General features: G+C 34.0%; 1 protein-coding gene across 2 annotated transcripts in view; it reads right to left on the reverse strand.

Moving 5' to 3' along the window:
• The window catches only part of LOC106871486 (phosphorylase b kinase gamma catalytic chain, skeletal muscle/heart isoform), an 83,985-nt gene extending 81,872 nt beyond the window's left edge, over positions 1-2,113 (reverse strand). Inside the window, exon 1 of one of the 2 annotated variants that reach the window (XM_014917967.2) lies at positions 1,965-2,113. The gene's annotated coding sequence lies outside the window, so the exon portion shown is untranslated. Of the gene's footprint in view, positions 1-635; positions 849-1,964 lie in introns of those variants that run through there. The other variant, XM_014917966.2, reaches the window with a different exon arrangement.
• Positions 2,114-9,303: the final 7,190 nt, after the last annotated feature.

Raw genomic sequence — 9,303 nt, forward strand, 5'->3', positions numbered from 1 at the left:
GAGAGAGAGAGAGAGAGAGAAAGAAAGAGGGGTGGATGTATGGATGGATGTGAGTATGATGGCTTTATTGCTGTATTCTATGGAAGTTCTGATACTCAATAGTTATAAGTTCCAAAAAATTTCACTGACAAATTCAACGATATACCAACTATTTGCCGAAAAGAAATTAAAAACAATCGCAAAGAGAAGGACACTGGCATATTGTGCTTTGTTTTGTCTGTGTATATATGCGATGATGGAAATATCTTATATAATGTGTGTGTGTGTGAGAGTAATTCGTATCACCACTATTGATTGATATAATTTTCGAAATCATATCAATCAAGGTAGTGAAGATAAGAAAAAAAGGATAATCGATGAATTAAGTGGATGTTATTTTACTATAACGGTATTATAATGTTTAGTCACTAATTAATAACGCAAATAATGCAATTAAAATTATCACAAAATTGAAATTGCAGGCAAAAATAATAAAATATAGACCACCCGTACACTAAGGGAAAACAAAAAAAAAACATAAGAATATTGATGATAAACAGTAACTGATTTTTTTTTTCTTAAGAAAAGTAAAATACATGCAACATTTCAAATATATAAACTTGCGCAGGTATAGACGAATAGAATATTGAAATTACCGCAACGTCAGCCGACTTGCATGTTATAAAACAAATGGTGTGGTGACAACAGATCTTTGGCAATCCAAGAAGTGTGGTTAAAAAATATATAAATAGTAATATAAACTGGTAATGTGATCGTCTACTGTATATAGTAGTTGTTAAAGGTGCAGGAGAGAGTCGGCAATGCGCCTTGCCTTCCACCGCCGCCAACGCCCACAGCATAGTAGTGGGAGGAAGGCCAATACGCGCGCACTGATTGGTAAAATTAAGATAAAAGTCGACGCTAAATATTCTTTATAATCGAATATTCACGGCATGTTAACTACCCGTTATCAGTCGCTAGTTTGCTTCCGATTTCATTATAATTTTTTTTCTTCTCGTTTCCCTCTTTCCCATCACCTATTGCCTCTGTCTTCAATAAAAGTATAGTCTCTATTATGCACCTTCAGGTGACCTATTCCATGTGTTCTGTACTAATACATTTTCTCTTACTTTCACTGTTACATAATTCTACTTTCACTGATGAGTGTAGAACTATTTTTATTTTGATCTGTTTGAACTCTTATCGACGCTCGTTAGAAATTATTTGTTAATTACCACTGACTTTAAATTTTCTATTCAAATATTATTTCTTCTTCCTCGTGTTTTCTACATCTTCCTCTCGCTTACTCTTACCCTTTCTCGCGCGCTTTTATTCATCATCCTGACTTTTTTCTGCTTTTCTCTGCATCTGTCTCTATCTACCCATCTATAACTTTGTCTCAGCTGCTATTTTTATTTATAATCAATCAAAAGTAATAATAAAATAAGTAAATATTTATTTCTAATTATAGACACGCGGTCTCAAATTTAATAGGAGAATATAGTCGATTAAATCAAACCCAGTACTCGATTGATTATTCATGTTAACGGCCCCGAAGGGATTAATTGCTAAGTTAATTTCGACAGAATTTGAACCCAGACTATATATGAACACAAACAAAATAACAACAATCATTTGATTTAAACAATCGAATATGGGAGGAAGGACACATGCAATTCGACATTATTTTATCCAGCACAGAATATACAAAGATGATTTTAATGAAATATATTAATAATTTCGATATCAGTTATTAAAAAAAATATGAAAAAGTAAAACTTACAACACAACTAAAATATTAATTTATATGTACCAAAATTAACTAATCGTTCATCTGGATGGCACACTTACAGATTATATAATTGATGCCAAAAGTGATCGAGTATCACAAGAATTATTGTTTGTTTGTTTTTTAATCAATATATATTCCATGTTATAGTACTACATCACACTGCCTTTATATAAACAATAATGACAATACAAACCTGTAAAGATTTCAGTACTATATCAAATTGTTAAAAACAAATTTCTACATGTGATATAATGTTGTTGTTACACAAGTTACCGTGACGTCATAATTTACGTTTGAAACACTATTTACTTCGGCTAGACCTCAGATATAGAGAGAGAGCTAATAAATGGTTTTCATTGGTACGTTTTATGTAATAATTCTGTTTCATTGGGTGCTTTATAAAGCAATTTTACTATAATGGACTAGGAGCGGATGTCGAGAGAATGCTATAGCTACCACTATTACAACTACCATTGGAATATAAGTATGTAGGAGGACATTGGAGTGGTGCATAACTTCTATTGATACTATATTATTGCTACTAATTCTCAAATATTCCCAATCTTCACCAGCTTTTTTTCCTTTTTTATTGTTCCGCACTCTATTTTCCCTCGATACCATGTTCATAAGACTGACACACTGCTTACCGATGAATGTCCCACACTTATATATCTGCTATATATAAATTTGAATTTATATATATGTATATACAATAAAGTATTATTGTATTGTTGCTATCCCAAAGCAACCAATGACTTTGAGATGGTCTCTAGCACATTTCGCTTCACAGAAATGCCAAAATAGTACAACTTACTTCTTCTACTCTGGAAATTTAGTAATTCTTTAATTAGTATATTTTTTTATCAACAAATTCTGCATCTTCTGTTATTTTTGTTCAAAATTTATATTTTTGTGGACATAAGACACCTATAGTCAGTTTTGAATACGATAAGCATTACAAAAAAAAAACTCTGACGAAACAATCACAAGACAAAAAAAAAATAAACAAGCAATTTTTAAATCAATTTTTCTTTGTATTGTTTGTAGTTTATGAACACTTCTCTGAGATGTAAAAAAAATTACATTAATCGTAACCACAAACACAAAAATGTGCATAATAAAAAGAACATCATACCATATATTTGCAAAATTTAAACAAATACAATATTAAAAACCTCATTAAGTGTTGATGTTTATTTAAAGTTCGTTTTACAACCTGGTGCTCTACCCTATATCATTCAGAAATTCCACGATGATCTTCCTCTCATTAACATAGTCCAGAGATGAGGTTTTGTCCAGACTGTGTAAGCATTATAATTATTATTTGATAGTATCTTTAATTAAACAACAAAAGTGTATTCATATATGTACTAAAAATTGATGACTATTTTTTTTACATTAGCTAAACAATAATTGACTATCATTCATTTTTATTACACGTGTACATATTTTAGCTGTTTAATGTTCTTAATCTCTAGACTTCCACCTACATGAGATTGTACTTAAAAACGTTTAAGTTAGATTAGCCTAAAGAGATGACTAAATTTTATTGTTCTTAGCCCCAAAATTTCTAGTGATGGAGAAAGCAATTTTTAAATAATATCTTATCCCACCTAAACCTACAAATTCTTTCCTCAACTGATATTGAAGTCAACAAAGTATTGAGCAACCAGCATTGAGATCAGTAATTTATATCTTGTCATTACTTATCGAGACCTAGAGATGATGAACAACTAACCTTGAGATGAATGGTTTATAGCTTGTCATTGCTTTTATGATAGGGATATGGGTACTACCAAAGCAGCACGGTCCCGAACGCGCAGTCGCACTAGCTAGTTGTGAGTGGTCAACCCTAACCCGCGTGTTCAAATGAATACGTGTTTAGGGTTAGGGTCAACCACTCACGACTAGCTAGCGCGGACGCGCGTTCGGGACCGTGCTGCTTTAGTAGTACCAGGGATATGATGGGCAGCTAGCTAAGAGTCTTGCTACAGATCAATGGTCTATAGCTTGTCATTGTAACAGATGCATGAATAAGGAACAGCTAGTCATGAAATCAATTTATACCTTGCCATTGCCTCTGGGATATTGTTTTTCAAAAGGCTACAACTGAGATGCACCTCACAACGCTACACCAATGATTTCTTTTTCCTATTTGCTTTGATACATTCTCAATTTTATGCTATGTATGTGCCAAGGCTATATCCATAGCCAAGAAATTTAATTCTGAAAAGCAAAGTTTCTTTTATTATAAGTAAGTACTATAGGGTGGTATAATTCAATGTGTTGAATTGATTCCACTTATGAGAAAATTACCTGCAATAAATTGTCACCATATCCAGATTATATTATTTAGCATCATTGAAACTGAAGACAAGTCTCTAATCCTGAGATATTTCATCTAACATTCTACTTTTTAATAATTGTTTCTGATTTAGGCACACAGCCAGAAATTTTAAAGAGAGGCAGTTACACAATACCATTGACCCCCCCCCCCCCAAGTCCTTCACTGATGCTTTATTTTACTTACTCTGAAAGTATGAAAGCAAAGCTGGCCTCAGCAAGCTTGGAACTCAGAACGTAAAAGGCTGGAACAACGACTATAAGGCACTTCTGTTCTGATGTTCTATAGGTTCTGCCACCTTGCCACCTTAATAATGATAATCCTTTCTACTAAAGGCACAAGGCCTGAAATTTGGGTGGAAGGGATAAGTCAATTACATCAACCTCAGTGGTACTCATTTCATCACCCCTGAAAAAAGATAGATAGATAGATAGATATACTATTGAAAACCTTCTGGTTAAATGTCTTATTCATATACTATGCCAAGACAAGCATTTTTATTGACAGTTTGTTCATTGATGGTATCTTCTGTAAATGTTTTAATTGTTGTGTAACTCTAGATCAGCTCTGATTGAGACCCATAATCAAAATGTTCCAACTGTGACCGTCTGATGACTATACTCGGTGCGGGGCACAATGAGTAATATTTACTGCATTTTTAACTTTAAGAAAAAATATTTTTTATAAATGTCCACTACCTTACAAAAACTATATCAGCTAAACAAATGACCTTCTTCTAAATACATTAAAAACAACATAACATATTCAGAACACTATTTCAGAAAATTGTCTCTGTTCTTTTTGAGAATGTAAAACAAATTTTGCTGGGAAAAATGAGTAAGATGAATTACCTTTTCAATTCTCTTGAATTACATTTGAATAAAAAAATTTCTTTTAAACTCATACACATCAATACCCATCCTTAGACATCAGAAAAGCAACAAAAATTTTAAATATCGAGGTCAAATGGAAAAGGTTCATAGAAAAATGCACATATGAAATTAATGAAACTTGACTAAATCTAAAAACTCAGCATAAAATATTCTTTATAACTTCTTCACAATCTGCTGGAGTGGCCTTTCTTCCTGATATATTTACATACCATGCATTTAAAAAGAAGGAATTATTGAAATTAGTCATTACATATTTTTCTCCATTTTAGATATCATTTTTTTGAAACTTGAAAATTATCAAATTGGACATTAGTGACAGTGGGGGTAGAATTTATTTGGAACCCAACAGAGAAAAGAATATTGATTATTAGACACAAAAAAATATCTAGATATTTTATTAGCAACTTCAATTACAATCGGGTTAAATTTGAGAAAAAATTTCCCAGAAAAAAAATGTACCTATCACCGACTATGTTTCAAACTCTCTCAACTTCAACAGCAACTATGCTGACCAATTTTTACTCCTAAATATGATGCAACAGTACAACATGACAATGCAGTACTTGCAATGTAATGCTTTCAAACAGGTTGGGAAAGAATAACAAGAAATCAGATATTACTATTTTGTTCCAGTTACTAGTTTTACCTAATACATTTCACGCCACCCCATTAACACATACACACACATTTTTAAGACTGTATGATATGATTTGCGGTAGATCGACCTGTTATTTTTAGCAGATGAAATAACCACGTAGAGCTTATCCTAAAGACTTCTGCTTTTGTACTTTATTATCTGAGTACAATTAACTCTTCGACTCAAACCTACCTCATTCTCTTCATCGATTCACTTCTAACGAATGTGAAATGTTGTTACTAGTATATTAATTCACTAGGAACAGTTTACAGTTCTCAATTTCGTTGCTGACTTTTAAATTCCTGTTAGTCGTATGCATCTTTTCTCAATCAGGAATTTTCTGAAGATGATAAGTAGTAGCTCGACACGCTAAAAATACAGCCAACAAATTATCCTTCAAATTGTACCTTGCCATCTTTAAAAAAAAAAAGTTCGATAATGTAATCCTAGATAACCTATGCTTGAATAAAAGATGCGATGATCTGCTCGATCAGGACAGATAGTAAATTTCTTTGCATCCTTCAACAGAAGTTGGAAATTTTCAAGGAGACAGGGTAATGGGAAGTTACTCTGAATTTTAATTTTTAATTAATAAAGTGTATAACTATTTTTCACCGAGAAGTCATGGTTAATGAGGGGAAGTAACTCTCAACAGAATGCTATGGAACCTTTACGTTCAACCGCAAACATAGCACTCAGCATCTTTTAAAAAAAGGACACATTAGTTAATATAGTTCAAAGTATGCCATGATATCTATAAAAGCCTACCAACTATTTCTGTTATGTTTTTCTAAGTAACATTTTCTCCTTTTTATTAATGTTGAAGTTGTGGATTGATCCCAATTTGCACTGCTACCACAGTTACTCCTCTCTTCCTCCTCCCCTGCTTCTCTTCCTCTTACTCCATTCCTCCAACTCTTGCTTTTTTCATCCTCCGTCCCCTCTTCCATCTTCCCTTCTTCTCCTCATCCTCCCTTCTTCTACTACTACTACTACCAATACTAATAACAACAACAACAATATTTTACAGTTCTCTTTTTCTTTTGCTTTTTCTTCTATTGTTCATCCCAATTTAGCCCTCTTCTATTTGGCATAGAAGTTCACAGGTACACCACGTCGTCATGTTTAACACCACTATCTAGCTCTTGAGTGTCTTTAGCAGAATTCACTCTGTTGCAAGCATTCAGACCAGGCCGTTACCTCTGGGACTTCATGAACTTTCTAGGCACCATCACTCTCTATACATCCCTCAATGCCAAAAATAAGATTCAAACCTCCCATTTTCCAACATTTGAGGACTTCTTTTCAACCAAGATCTCACTAGATATCACCTCTTAGTTACATGGAAACTAATTTCTATCTACAACCCATCTCAGCTATCCAGGATTCACTCTCTATTTAAATTTCACTCCAAAAGGTGGCATTCGCATGTATATAAACGCTACTTGTGCTATCTCTTTCACTAGGCAATAATGACTTACAGTTTCTCCAGTTTAAAGTCCCCCCTCTTTCTCTCCCCCCACTCTCTCTTTTATTCCTCAAATACATCTACTTCCACTACAGCTCTCCAAACTCTTCAAACCACCAGCAACTCTTTGCTCACATCCCCTCTTTTATTGAGAACATGTATTTCATCTCTTCCTTCTCCAAAGTCAATGTTTTCAGTGACTTCAACACTCATATCTCATGGCTTTCCCACTCATCTAACACTGATGCTGTTAATGTAGAAACCAAATTCTTCACTGTTCTCAACTCTGTACACCAACTTGATTCATCACTTTGCATTCCACACTGACACACATACTGCAAACACCCCTTGATGTTTCTTTCATCCCAAAGCCTAACCTCTACCAAACAATGTCCATCACTGTACCTATTCAACCATCTAACCACTGCTTCATTGCAAATGCCCAACATGCAATCACATACTCCCTGTCCCAGAAAAATTTGTCAGCATGACAAATTTTTCTGCTCTAAAAGGATTTTATCCTATATATGCTGTTCTATCAGTATTTACGCGTCGAAAAATATATCTTTATACTTATATACTTTTTTTGCCTGACTTCAAGCTCCACACTGTAAGATGGTAAGATTTTAATATATTGAGCCTTCTGGCATCTTCTCGAGGACCTGTCCTTTCCTTTTCCCCATTCCCGTCATTCATTTTATTTCCCACATTTGTATTCACTCTGGTGAAGCTCCATATACTAGATCGAATGTCCTATGAAGATAACGAATATTATTTTCATAATTCCTTTCATAAGCGCCGATTAACAGTAGAAACGGAAATGGCTGTAAGAAATGGTATGCCATGTTTTGTATTAAAAAATAATCAACTGATGTGGTTCAATTTGTTTGTTTGTTGATCAAAAGTTTTCTCCATTTTCAGATTATTGGGGGGTGGGGGGTGAAGAGGTTGAATTTTATTTCATCCTTTACTTTGGAGGGTTACAAAGGGCAATTTCTAACAAAGTTTCTTCATATTTTGCTGAGAATCTTTTTGACTTGGGTGTTTTTATATCTATTGTTCGAATTTCTTTGAAATAGGAAATATATGTATGTTCACTGGGTTTGTAAAAGAGAGCAAAGCTACAGGAAATCAAAAGACGAATGATCACAATAAGCAGTCAGCTACCCTACCCTAGTTGTTACTACTCCCCAATGTAGAATTCCTCACCATACAGGTGACAGGCACAGCCGTAACATGCATTATGGATCTATAGCAATTGGAAGGGCGTGACCCAATTGAAATAGACATTAACAACTGTGTGACGTGAAGGCTAAGGGGAAATGAAAGTGTCTCCTCTGGAGTTTACAACTGACCACTATACCAATCAGTAACTGAACAGAATAAATTTACAATCTATAAACGTCTTTGAATAACCAGTCATTCATCTGGGAATGCCTTGAAATCAGTGTTACCACCTGTGGACTATGTGTGACCCAATGGTAATAAAAAGATTCAAAGGAGGTCTGCTATGAAATAACTTTACTCAACACTTTGCAACTGAATCAGTGGAGGCAAGAATGCCTCTCATTTACTTGACAATTTATGCACCATATTGCAGAAATCACAGTGCAAATATATCTCAAAGCACACTCTTACACTGTTGAACCATTGAATTACAAATAACGCTCATCTTTTGTGCTCGGGTGACCCTACAGCTTTGAAGAATACAACTGTATTCATCTTTGCTTAGATAAAATGATAAAATTGTGGGTGTTAAGTTCCCATGAAGAGGTTTTTCTGACTTCTAAGAAGATGAAATTTTAGAAATATTACTTCATTTGTGTCTAATATCTAAGTTAGATTGATAGATACAACTGAGTGGGCAAGCAAAAATATGAGACACTGCCTAGAGCTTTTTTTTTTTTTGTTCTGATAAGCCTGGTACTTATTCTTTCATTTTCTTCTTGTCAAACCAGTAAGTTATGGGGATGTAAATAAACGAACAGCAGTTGTGAAGCAGTGATGAAGGAGAAACACAAAGACAAAGACACACACATACATTTACATATATACATACATATATATATGATTGATTTCTTTCACTTTCTGTCTACGAAATCCACTCACAAGGCTTTGGTTGGTCTGAGGCTACAGCAGAAGACACATGCTAAGTCACCACACAGTGGTACTGAACCCAGGACCATGGGT

This window comes from Octopus bimaculoides, chromosome 6 (genome assembly GCF_001194135.2).
Source record: "Octopus bimaculoides isolate UCB-OBI-ISO-001 chromosome 6, ASM119413v2, whole genome shotgun sequence".
In the NCBI taxonomy this organism is placed as follows: domain Eukaryota; kingdom Metazoa; phylum Mollusca; class Cephalopoda; order Octopoda; family Octopodidae; genus Octopus; species Octopus bimaculoides.